The sequence below is a fragment of the Lissotriton vulgaris genome, chromosome 2_1, assembly GCF_964263255.1.
Source record: "Lissotriton vulgaris chromosome 2_1, aLisVul1.2, whole genome shotgun sequence".
Classification (NCBI taxonomy): Eukaryota; Metazoa; Chordata; class Amphibia; order Caudata; family Salamandridae; genus Lissotriton; species Lissotriton vulgaris.
In genome coordinates, this window is record NC_141687.1 from 2,044,515,998 (window position 1) to 2,044,528,654 (window position 12,657).

The 12,657-nt window shown below is 40.2% G+C and overlaps 1 protein-coding gene across 1 annotated transcript in view; it reads right to left on the reverse strand.

Moving 5' to 3' along the window:
• Positions 1-11,570, reverse strand: part of SLC12A1 (solute carrier family 12 member 1) — a 436,328-nt gene extending 424,758 nt beyond the window's left edge. Inside the window, exon 1 of the mRNA XM_086958279.1 lies at positions 11,426-11,570. The gene's annotated coding sequence lies outside the window, so the exon portion shown is untranslated. The remainder of the gene's footprint in view (positions 1-11,425) is intronic.
• Positions 11,571-12,657: the final 1,087 nt, after the last annotated feature.

Below are 12,657 nucleotides of genomic sequence, written 5' to 3' on the forward strand. Positions count from 1 at the left end.
AAATGTCTCCACCAACCAGCGTTCGGAACACAACCCTTTTCAGCAGTCCAAAAAGTTCTGTTAAATGACAACAGAGGGGACAGGCAACAAGAACCATCAGTCAAAGAGGGGAGGGCAAGTTCTTCTCTTCCGGGTCATGTTGGGGCGCTACCGGAACTGATCGAATTGGTAGTCTACAGTGTTTCTGGATGTTTCAGACTAAAGCTGGCGTCAGCATGAGAGCACTACCATCTCGTAGCTCCGTCGTGGCCATTCCACGAGCAATCATGGCAGCCGCTCCCCACCAGAAGCCTGCGGGAGTCGGAGGCCCCCAAGACTTTTGTAGAATCTTCACGGCTGAGGGGACGCTTTCGAGAATGGGACCCAAGCCCTATCAGGGAAGCGTCCGAGTTCAAAGGTGTCCCAGGGCCATTTTAGTGGACCAGGCCCAAAACCGAAGAGCCGGCCGCCATTTTGAGAGTCCTGTGGCAGCCGCCTATCGCTGCACCGCAAGAGTGTGAGCAACTCAACTACATGATGAGCGAGACGCTGTAGTCGCAAGAGCGGGCGGTAAACAGCTGAATGGCGGAAGAGGCACAGTGTAGCAAAAGCGGGCGGAATGGCAACTGAAACGGTAAAGGGGCGCCCCACTACAGCGTGTCTTCAGGTCAAACGGATTGTGGGACAAGGTCCAGAATTGAAGAGTCATCAAAAGGCAAAAAGTTCCGCCGGACCCCGGGAGCCGGCCGCCTATGTCGGGGGCGATCTCAGGCTAAACCAGTGCTATAAGACTTGGGGAGGGTGTCGGAGCCAAGCGTCTTCTCCGAGTCCATGGCCATCACACCGCCCCTCAGGGGCCTCCGTCAAGCTGTTTAGGAAGGTAACATATCACATTGTTTTCTAATGCAGTCAGGTCCACAAACGACACTCACTTACTTTGAGAATAGTGAAGCTGCAGTAGGTGGAAATAAGCTTCAGACAGTGTTACAAGCACTGCTCAGAACTCTTAACTATGGCACCCAACATCCAGAACTTATGCCATTTGAGAATGGCATTGACATTGAAGCAACTCAGGGACCAAAACCATTAACGTACTTTCACGTATGAAAATCTTACTTGGGGGAGGGGGCAGGAGCGAAGCGCCCCCTCCCAGTCCGCGCCACCACACCGTATGTTGAAAATCTGAAGCCATCGTTCTACAAAGTCAACCAACCTTGGATTGAAAAATCTAGAAAAATGTACAAACTGAAAACCAGTTTTGGTCTGCATAGCATCAGTAGCAACGCTTGCTATCAGAGTGCATGAGTTTCATGCTCGATCGATTGAGCTAGCCGGATCGGGCAATAAAAAAAATAAAATAGTTATGTAAATAGTTATTTAATAAAATGTTTTACCCTGTTTCTTTGCTGGTGTGTTGTCTATATTTTTAATATTTGCATAGGGTTTGTCGTTATTTCGGGCGGGGTGGGTGACGGAGTCGAGCTGTCTTGCAGCCCTCATGGTGTGGAGCTCAGTTCATCTCACTATTTTCGTATTTCTCATGAAGGGTTGTTCCTAATATTTCTATTTTAGCGAGGTCAAAAAGAGATCCAATTAGTGGCCTACTGATTTTGCTCGATTACTTTTATTTTATTACACGATTTTTCACTATCTGCAAAGACTAAACAGAGTATTGCGACTTTGTGCTTGTTTGTAAATAGAGAATGATCCAAAGAGAACCAATTCTAAAACAGTAAATGCTTGGATAACAATCAATCAAATGGAGAGACAAGCAGGCACGACGGATTACAACGGGGGCAAAGGCCTGCGTTAACTACTGTTCACTATTTGCAAAGAGAGAGTACTACTAAGAGAAAAGAGGGGGGGGGGGTGCAGCGTTCAAAGCACATCAGCGTGCATAAATACGAAAATGTTTTTATCTATCACGTACTTGACATTTTAAAGCTTTTCATATTTGCTATTAAAAAACCAATGAAATTCACAGAAAAAACCATAGGTTATAGTGGATATATAGTTAGGAATTTGCATTTACAAAACCTTGAAAATTCAATGAAAAAACCATTGGTTTTAGGCCATATATAGTTAGGGATTTGCATTTACAAAACCTTATTTTACTCGCATAAAACCATTGAAATTCCATATATAGTTAGATGCGCTAACTATATATCGCGCACCCGCAATCCACTGCTGATGATGTCACATATTACATCATTCATGACATGGTCAGTGACATCACTGATGACATCACTGATGACAACTCAAATGGCATCACTGATGACATCTCAAATGACATCACTGATGACATCACTGATGACAACTCAAATGACATCACTGACAACATCACAGATGACATCATTCATGTGTTAATACGATGAACCTCTACAGACTCTGATATATCCTTAGATACACTCAGTGAAAACAGACACTCACAGATTGTCACTCATCCATGGAGTTACTCATACACCTAGACAGTCATGCAAAGAATCAATCACACCTCCAATTCCTCAACTATACAGTTATACACACCTTACTTATTGAAACATATTCTAACACATATTTACTCTCTTATATAATCCCTAATAAAAGTTCACAATGATCCATACAGCCACTCACACATTCACTGGCTCTAATGCAGTTATTTATATATGTCAACTCTCACATGGAGTGTGTTTTACATATGTACTTACTTTGACATGTAGCACTGAGATATCCATTCACTCACCAATACACTCATGCACACAGTCAACTGCCCATACAGCTGTTTCCACATGCACTTTTGAAACCATACATCTAGTGAATCAACTGCTCACACATCTATGCACAGAGTCACACACCTCCCAGCCACCCCCACACACACACTTACTCTCCCATAGAAATACTTAGGCAACCAATCAATAACCCATATAGTTACTCATATAGCTACTGATTAACACATGCAGCACTTCATAGAACAACAGATATAATGATGCACAAATTAATACAGTTTAATCACTAACCCATGCACTCAGTGAGACACATTTAATCACTCCCTCATACAATCAGTCATGCACCTACTAAATCCTTCATCCAGACATTTATACATCCACTCATTCTTCAATATGTAAGACATATTTTAACTTTACAGAAACATACAGTCACTGGATGTTGTGATCAGTGATGTCATCAGTGATGTCACTGACCATGTCATGAATGATGTAATATGTGACATCATCAGCAGTGGATTGCGGGTGCGCGATATATAGTTAGCGCATCTAACTATATATGGAATTTCAATGGTTTTATGCGAGTAAAATAAGGTTTTGTAAATGCAAATCCCTAACTATATATGGCCTAAAACCAATGGTTTTTTCATTGAATTTTCAAGGTTTTGTAAATGCAAATTCCTAACTATATATCCACTATAACCTATGGTTTTTTCTGTGAATATATATATATATATATATATATATATATAATTTTTTTTTATGGCACTCGCTCAAGTACAAATTTCTATGCCTAGTCACTGCCAATGCAAAAAGAACAATTGATGGACAGAATGCAGAACAATGCCATACACTCACCCCATTACAGAGATCGGGGCCTAAAACCATCGTTTTTTTTCTCCGCTTGCCATTCCAGTTTTAACCCAGCCATATGCAAATCATTCTTGACACTGCGCCCAATGGGAGCAGTCCTGCCTGAACTACCAGGCCAGGTCTTCCCAGGACTGGAAATAAGCATTCTAGGACCGGTTTCTGGGTTTCACCCCTCATCAGCCAGGAAAGCTTGACTCCAGTGGCATGGAGAGCACGGGACCCACGTCTGGGCATACCCGTCCCACTCGGGGTGACAAATGCAAAATGAACAATTGATGGACAGAATGTAGAGCAATGTCATACATTCACCCCAGTGCAGAGATCTGGGCCTAAATCCATCGTTTTTTTTGCTCTTCATGCCATTCCAGTTGGAACCCAGCCATATGCAAATCAGTCTAGACACAGCCAACGTTCACACTGTGTAGAATGTCTAAATGTAAAGTTTCACATGTAATGCGTGAAAATATGCAATATTTCCGTTGGCCATTGCTTGTCCCTGACTCCATTTGGCACTTTGATTTCACACACCGCAAGGTTATACTACTTTAGTAGATCTGGCCTTGCGTGGTCTGTTCTAGAGGCCCCTGCTTTGCTTGCATCCCTTAACGCCCTTTTCCATAAATAAGCAGGAGCTCAACATTTCACGTGGAAATTCATGTTCCATAGGACAGTTGATTGCGATGCTGTTAGAGACGTTTTATGTAGGGCATCGCCCAGCAAGTCTGGGACAGGTGTGAGAATGAGTGAGCGACATGCAAATTATTCCTTCTTTCAGCCACGTACAGAGGACTTGGGCCTCAATATTGCCCTGTTTCTCACGCAAGCTCGCTCCTGGGCACCCACTGCTCGGGATCGGCTGATAAAGGGATGGTTACAATAGCAGCAAGGAATATTTTATTCATGAATGAATGAATGGATGATATTTACAAAGCGCACAGCTACCCTCAGGAGTGTGTGTTGGTGCTGTGCAGCCGTTATGGGTACAACATTCAACAGTGGTCAGAGAGCAGAGTACGCTTCTCATTCTCACACAAAGCAAAGCAAAAAAACAGCCCTGTTACCTTATGTCACAGTAAAGCCTATTGTACACAGCGCTTAGAAAAGAGAAGTGTAACCGTGAGAAAGGGGGAGAAGTGAGGGGAGAGGATTCGAAGGGGCACCAACATTGGTTTCTGGGGGCACTTTTGAGCAACGACTGGCCCTGCGTCAGCACATGATCTTCATTTTCCCATGCACTTTGAATTAATATAGAGTGGTCTCGGGTCTGCGTGGGCTGAAACCAAGTAAAATATTTCTATGCAGCTGGTGTAGGCGGGCATTGATGCTCATCTGGCACAGTGAGTGCCAATGTGATAGCGTACAGGAGGCGCATATGTGCAAGCGCAGCACATAAAATAAAGATGATTAAAAGATGAAAGAAGAAATAAAGTAAGTAAAATCTAAAAAGCAAGTAGGGATGGAGAAATGAAAATAATCAAAATAGAAAGAAACCCTCAAGGCAATAAAAAGAAAGGTAAAATAGATTACCAATATAAAGCATAACAATGATAATGCATTCTTGGCATTATTATTATCATTACAAAACTAATAATAACAATAACAACACCTATGTGTGATCACAATATTGCAATTCACCAAAGAATTCCAAGTTCATATATCCGTATGAGGTACAGTTCGGTGTCATTACTCCCGAAAGTAGATTGGTTTTCATGCTCTTTGCAGATCTCTTTCCATTCTATGCTCTCTCCATTCCTAATAATACTAACTAGACTGTTTATGCAGTGCCTAATACAGAAGTATTAAGTGTTCCAAGTAATTCAATGGTACTCAGTCCATTGACCTTGGATGGATGCTGGGCTGAGGTACTCCTGCTGGCATTCAAGCTTGTGACCTGCAAGTCATGTAAGATGTCAACAGCAAATACTTCACTCGCTGAGCCTTCTTGCTTCTTGCATCCCTGGTGCTGCAGCCTTCTGCTACTACTACTACCACTATTATTATTATGATTAATAATGGTTGCTATCATTACAGCAATTATTATTAATACTAATATTAACTATACTAATAATAATAATTGAAATGCACTTGTACATTCTTGACGCCTGTTGGAGAGACAGATTAGTAGGGCACAGTACTTCACTCAGCCAACTACTAAATAAATAACCATATCTTTTTTTTTACTACACAGGGCAGTACCGGATTAAACCCTGTGGAGGCCCCTAGGCCGTCAAAACTTCAGGGCCCCGCTCGCAAATTATCTACCAGTATACATGCACCGGATTTATTTTACAAACTGACAGCTGTAAGAAGATGAGCTTTTAAGAGACAAACTGTTATGGGAATCTGATGTCTCAGGTTTATGTACTGTAAATTGTATTTTCATCCTTTATCACGTACTGTAAATTGTATTTTCATCCTTTATCACGTACTGTAAATTGTATTTTCATCCTTTATCACGTACTGTAAATTGTATTTTCATCCTTTATCACGTACTGTAAATTGTATTTTCATCCTTTATCACGTACTGTAAATTGTATTTTCTTCTGTTGTCGTCAGGGCAGTAAAAGGAGTGGGGCCCATAGGCCGGTGCCAACTTTGTCCATTGTGTAATCCGGAACTGACGCAGGGATTGTTATTGAACCATTACATCACGGCAAACTAACAGTATTACTATTACCCAATCCGTGGTCTTCACCTCTGAAGGGGGAATGTCCCTGTTGAGATCCGCCCTTGCTTGAAGTTTAAAAGAGGATACTTCTCCAGAGAAAAATATGATATTCACATGTATGTTCAGTCTAAAAAAACCGGCGATGAAATAACGATGCTAAAATATAGAGTTTTAGACATTCCCTATGCTGGGATTTTTTTTTGAAACATCATGAAAATAATTTGTAACTACTTACAATGTTTGTTGGATCCGTTCTTAGAGCGACATTGTTTTGCTGGTTATGATGTTTATGGTAGAAATATTATTTATAGCTGCTACCGAGATTGATGTTCATTATATTTGGTGATAGGAATACTTGTGTGGCACATCTGTGCTAAACCATAGGATGAAGTTCTAATTAGATTTCTCCTTGGATCTTGCTAAGTAAACAGGGCAGATTTGGGCAATTTCGACTATGCTATGAGAAGATGTTAAGGTTAGCATTAAAAATGAATGTTCACCTTGATAGATTCCCTCTTATCCAGAAGTAAACAACTGTCTGCATTGGAAAATCAAGTAGGGGCATTTACAGAATGATGCAAATCACTGTATTGTAGATACACATGTTTGTATGACATTATGGTTGAAGAGATTCTTTCAGACATACAAACCTGATGTTAAATACTTAAACTGTGGAAACAGTTTAAATATTTTTAGGATGTTCTGGCGATTTAGGGAATTATGGATGAATTCTGGATAATAGGCTGGAAATAAATCTAATTGCTTTCTTGTTTCGTTTCTTTATAACTACAAATGTTGATTTGTACGGATGAAGTGGTGTGAATGGTACCTGATAGAGATCATTTTGAGCTGCTCTTTCTATATAAATGGGTGAACTGTCTTTGTGTTTATGATTCAGTAAGAAAGTGGGGAGCTAATTTAGTTCCTAGAAGTAGCTGGATTAATAACTGGCTGCAGGCCAGTTGGTCATCAGTATGATATGATTTAAATTGAAGCCTGTATTGCAAATGCCTTCAGATGGTATTCAGTTGATAATGCGGTTTAATTAGTGGGATAGATTTAGCAATATTGTTGAAAGCCTTTTCAAGACATTGGGTAAGTTTATTCTTTAGGTTCTCATGGATGCTGATTTGTTTTAGCCTCAGAGTTTGCCATTTTTTGTTCAGAGTCAAAGTTGTTATACCTGATGAGACAGCAGATGTTTCTCCCTCAGATGTTGAAGCTGATTCAGTCAAACATGAAGAATTGATGCTTATTAGAGGCTTGTTAATTTCTAAGGTATATTCGGGGATAACGTCAATGGTGCTAGTCCCCTGGAGACTTCTGATACAACTAATAGATCATGTTTGAAAGATTGACCTTTTTGTAAAACGGTTGGAAATAGCGCCTGTGATGCTGTGTTCTGTTTATTTTTTGTGAATGTATTAGTCTTGTTGTTGAGTTTTTTGTTGCGCTGTCTAAGTTCTTCCACATTTTTTTTACTGGGGTAGGGATGAAACTCCTCCCCCGTTACTATCACTAAAGGATTCCAGTTGGAGTCACTGGATTTAGCAATATTTTTACTACAGGTTACATACAGTTTTCCTAGTGAGACTTTTCAGTAGAGGGTATTGATATTGTTGGAGTGGTTGATGTAAATATTGCTTTAGTCAAGTTGCGGCATTCAGACAGTATTAAAGATATTGGGGATCTGTTTTAGATGTGACCTTGTTACTGGGTAACTGCATAGAAAATCTGAGACGTTGATTCAATGGAATAGTTCTATTGCTTGTTATGGTTCCATACATTTTTTCTGTTAATTGCTGTCCTATTTTTGTCAGAAGCATCTGCATCAGGTCTATGATATCATCTATCCTCCTTTTATTGTCTGAGTTGTTTGTGAGATCAGTGAATAGATTTGGAAGCTGAGTCAATTGAGACGAGTTTTCTGAAATAGTTTTTAATTCAACTAATATATCACAGAGGAGGGATGTTTGATTGTTTATCGAATCAGATTGATTTACTACATTTTCAGTTATTTGTGATAGAATGGAACTAATTTCTCCCATAGCCATTAGTAATGGATATTGTGAGGGAGTCTTGTCCTGATGATCCTCTCTCGGACCATTTCGGAAAAAAGTGAGTAGCGGTAGATGGACCAAGGGTGCGAGTAAATTTGTTTACCATACGTTTTTTTAATGAGATTGATAAGCTCTGTAAATCAGACAGCATCTTCTCTTGCTCCTTGGCAAATTGCAGGCTCTGTCACATCTGATTTCTTTGAGGTATCATGACCGCAGACAATGTCAGAATCTGAAGAAGAGCCTAGAGAGAATGGGACCAATCTGAGGTCCTGACCTGTGCAATAGTTATCATTCTGTCATAGTTTATACCATATTGTTTTTTTTTTAAAATTTTTGGAAGACCTTTATTTATAAACGGTTGTACACAGATTCCAACAAAAAAGCCCTAGGGCTTTGCAGTACAATACAGAGCAATGCGTCAGTGCACAGAGAATTAGTTACATAGTTACTGAGGTCGAATTTTAAATTTTAGTTAGTCAGGATGAGTATTATCAAGGCACTTTAAGTCAGAACATTAGCTCCAGCATCAAAGGATCAGGAGAAATCAGTACACGTTTCACTTATACCATATTGTTGAGTGAGCTTGTGAAATTGTTAGGTCTTGTAGTAGCTAGGCTTTCAACGACTGGTTGAACATTTAGCATTTTCTCCTAGTGATTCAAAGGGTTATTGAAAAGGTTGCAGGGATTCTCAATCATTTTTAAGAGGTTTGTAAAAATGTGTTGAATCATCAGTAATGTTGCAGGTAAAAGGAGTTGTATAGATTATTGTATTTTTGTTTAGTTGACATTTTACAATGAGATTATTACTTAAAACTTGCAACATATTAATAGCAGTGGTGATAGTTATTTTGTTGATTTGTATGCCTTTCATAGCTTTGCTGCCAACTGGTCACTCGCTCATTACATCCACTTTTTGAGATTTAGCCGCATAATTAAAATTAAAAACTTTCACCTTGTAGCTTGATTTGGTTAGGGACACACAGTATTCTCTTAGTTCCTCTCTAAGGATAAATATCCATAGACAATAATGTTTAGGGAATGCTATAGAAATTTGTTGAACTGGCTCAACTCACCTACACCAATATTGTTGTGCTGCCGCCTTCTCCTTTTTCACGTTGGTGACTAATGCAGTCTGTCAGATATTAATGCAAATGCAAACAAATGCCCAATATTTTTGGGTATATTCCTTTGAGCCTCTCCTGGTCTAAATTAAAACTCAGAAAGCAGCCTACTAGGTATAGTGCAACAGGATAATGCGGATATGTGGGCTGTCAGGCAGCGATCTGCTGCCCGTCCTCTCCCCCTCTGCTCCTCGAGGAGGGGGGACAACAGTGAAGCAGCCAAAGAGACCAAACCCAAATCAGGTATGCATTGAACCGAGTGCAATTCTGCTGCTTCCTGAAAGTACCTGGAATACTGTGCGAGTTCTACTCTCGATTATGACTCCACAGCTCACAGATCAGTGAACTTGGTGGAAACTAGAGGAAACTCCAGCGCATGGCTAGTCTTGTAGCCTCATTACTACACAACAATCTGTGCGTTTGTCTCAATCCAGTTCACAAAGTGTGAAGGCTAATGGTGCACGGAGACGAAGACCTGACAAGGAGGAAGAAGAGGGACTGACATCTCACTGACATCTGATGCAAGGGTGATGGTGGTGGACATGAAAGCACCACAGCAAAGGAGGAAGTCTCAATTTTCCATCAAGAAGAGTAAAACTCCAATGTTTCTTTTCAAAATCTACCAATACTCACATGCAGTGAACTAGTTGTCATAAAATAAACTCGGGAGAGAATTATCTTATTTGTTTAAAAACAATGCATAGACATTAGTAGCTTTATGTTTCACTACATGGGTGGTGCTGGTGGAAATTCTCATTGAACAGTTAAAAAGTTGTTCTGGGTAGATCCAGTTGTTAGCTAAGGAGCATAAAAATTGAGAGATGTTTTTAAGGGATCAGAAATACCTACTGAAACCAAGAGACACAATTGGACACCAACAATCTCGTCTAAGATCAAACTAGAATTTTCCTCAGCATGTTCCCAAACTCACATGCTTCAAACTGGCAGCAATAAAAAACATTTGAAACTTATCAATTTGAAATTCTAGCACATGAGGTATCTTTTTTGCTCTTAGAACATCCTCTGTTTTTTTTAAACTTATATTTTTCCGTGCTAAATCGGTTTGAGTTTAGCAGCAGAAACAAAAACATTTGATTTTGCTTCGGAGTTGTGGTAGTTTAGGATAGGGGTGAAATTAGCTGTTGAAAGAAATGATTATAAGAAGAGGGGTGGAAAAACAGGGAAGTCTGGCAAATAATGTCCTTAGATTAACATTTATTTTTATATAGGGAAGGCGAAATCTCAAGAAAAAAAATAATAGTCCGGATTGCCCTATAAAAAATGGATGGTTGTTATGATATGTCATTTTTACACATTTAACTATTTAATAACAGTTAAATATTGCTCGATTTTCAGTTTATAATCTGTAGTGCCTCAAGAATTTCCGAGATCATTGGCTTCCATTGTGAAGTGGTTGTTCACTCACAACACTTACAGATATAAATGATTACCAAATATTTTAGGAATTAAATATATGTCAGTGTACACAATCTTTTAAATACCTCAGATGCCTCCAACCACTGTAGTACTACGAGCAGCATGCACTGTTGTTGCTAATAATTGCAATCTCTGTCAAGACCATTACAACCAACAACAACTGAAATTGGAGATGCTTTGATTTGCCAATTATTGAAATTGATCTCATCCAAACAAGCGATTTTTGAAAATGTTTACAAAGAAAACCTAATACTAGATCTAAAGTAAATTACACCCAAAAATGAATTCTAATCACCATTTTCTCAATGAACATTGTGATCAACTGGAATGTTCTATTATTTACAGTTTATGAAAGCGCAAATTTGCTGTAACATTTTTATCAGAACAAAATCTATCATGTCTTAAACTGCAGCATTTAAAATTAGGCAAAGTGCCTAAGTCTTTTGTACCTGTTACTGCATATACTATCTTCCATAACAACATACATATGCACTGATGAAGTGTTCGCTTTTTAAAGGGATACACTGTGTCAGTATCGCCAAGCCCAGCTTCCCCTAGGAAGACCACCTTTATTTCTTACCTCTGGTGATGGATGGTTTGATTGTCGATTCGGGGCCCTGTCAGCTGCTCTGGCTATCCATGGACGCTCGCATCTGCACTTGCCACTGCTGTGACTACAGTGCGTTGGCGCCGCTCTGCACACTGCACTCTGACAAGCAGGACTCAGTCTTCGGGGCGCGAGCCCGCCTCTTATTGCCCTGACCCTTCCGGCTGTCCGTCCCATGCGGCTGTTTCATTGGTCTGAATAAGTCATTTGGCCTAGTGTGTGCCTATCGTGCGTTCAGAGGTGCTTAAAGATTAACTTCCACAAATCTTTTTAATGTGGTGGCAAGAATATAAATTAGACGTTTGCTACACTTCATAAACCAGGAACATTGAGTAACCACGTTTAAAACAGAAAGACTAACTTTCAGGAGAGTTTGGAGTCTGTTGAGATGATTGCAGAGGCGCATATTACGCTTTACATTAATTAATGTACATTTCATTGAGTCGGTTCTATTTGAGAATATGGCAAAACATGTCTGACACTAACTTAAAACAGTGGTTTGACATGAGCTAAAATGAGAAATGTTTCCTTTCAGGCTAGTTATTACTATGTCAAATACATATCTGAATTGCTAATGGGACTGTAAAAATGTCCCTGAGCCCTGTAACATTCGTAATTGGAAAACAACTGTTTTATGTTACTACAAAGGATATTTTTGGACGTGACAGCTTTATAAAACCTCCATGAAAGAGATGAACAATATATTATGCACATCTACGCTAATCAGAACAGAGGGTATTTCACGCAAACTGATGAGTGTGCACACAATTCACATAAATGAAGCTAGCACGCGTGCAAATGCAGATGCAGGCATGTGTACAAACCAATTCTGTAGCAAAACACATAGGACACGATTACGAGTTTGGCGGTGCAATAGCAGCGCGCCATGCCGGTAGCCATCTTCCGCACTGCCAAACCCCTGGTCGCACCGCCTGTCAGATCACGAGTGTCCTCGTGTCACGCGGGCTGCTTATGGCGGTCCCACCGCAGTGCCTCTGAAAATGGGTACAGCAATGGGAATCGCCTAGAACAGTTCCTGCACTGCATGGACTGTAAACCCCATGCAGTGCAGAAACTGGTGTTCATGCACAAAGGGGGGTGGGCACATGTTGTGCCCCCTGCATGCATTCTCATTTACATTGGCAACACAGACCCCCCCACTTTGCTTGAGGAAGACCATCCTTTTCATGCAGGAAAGAATTCCA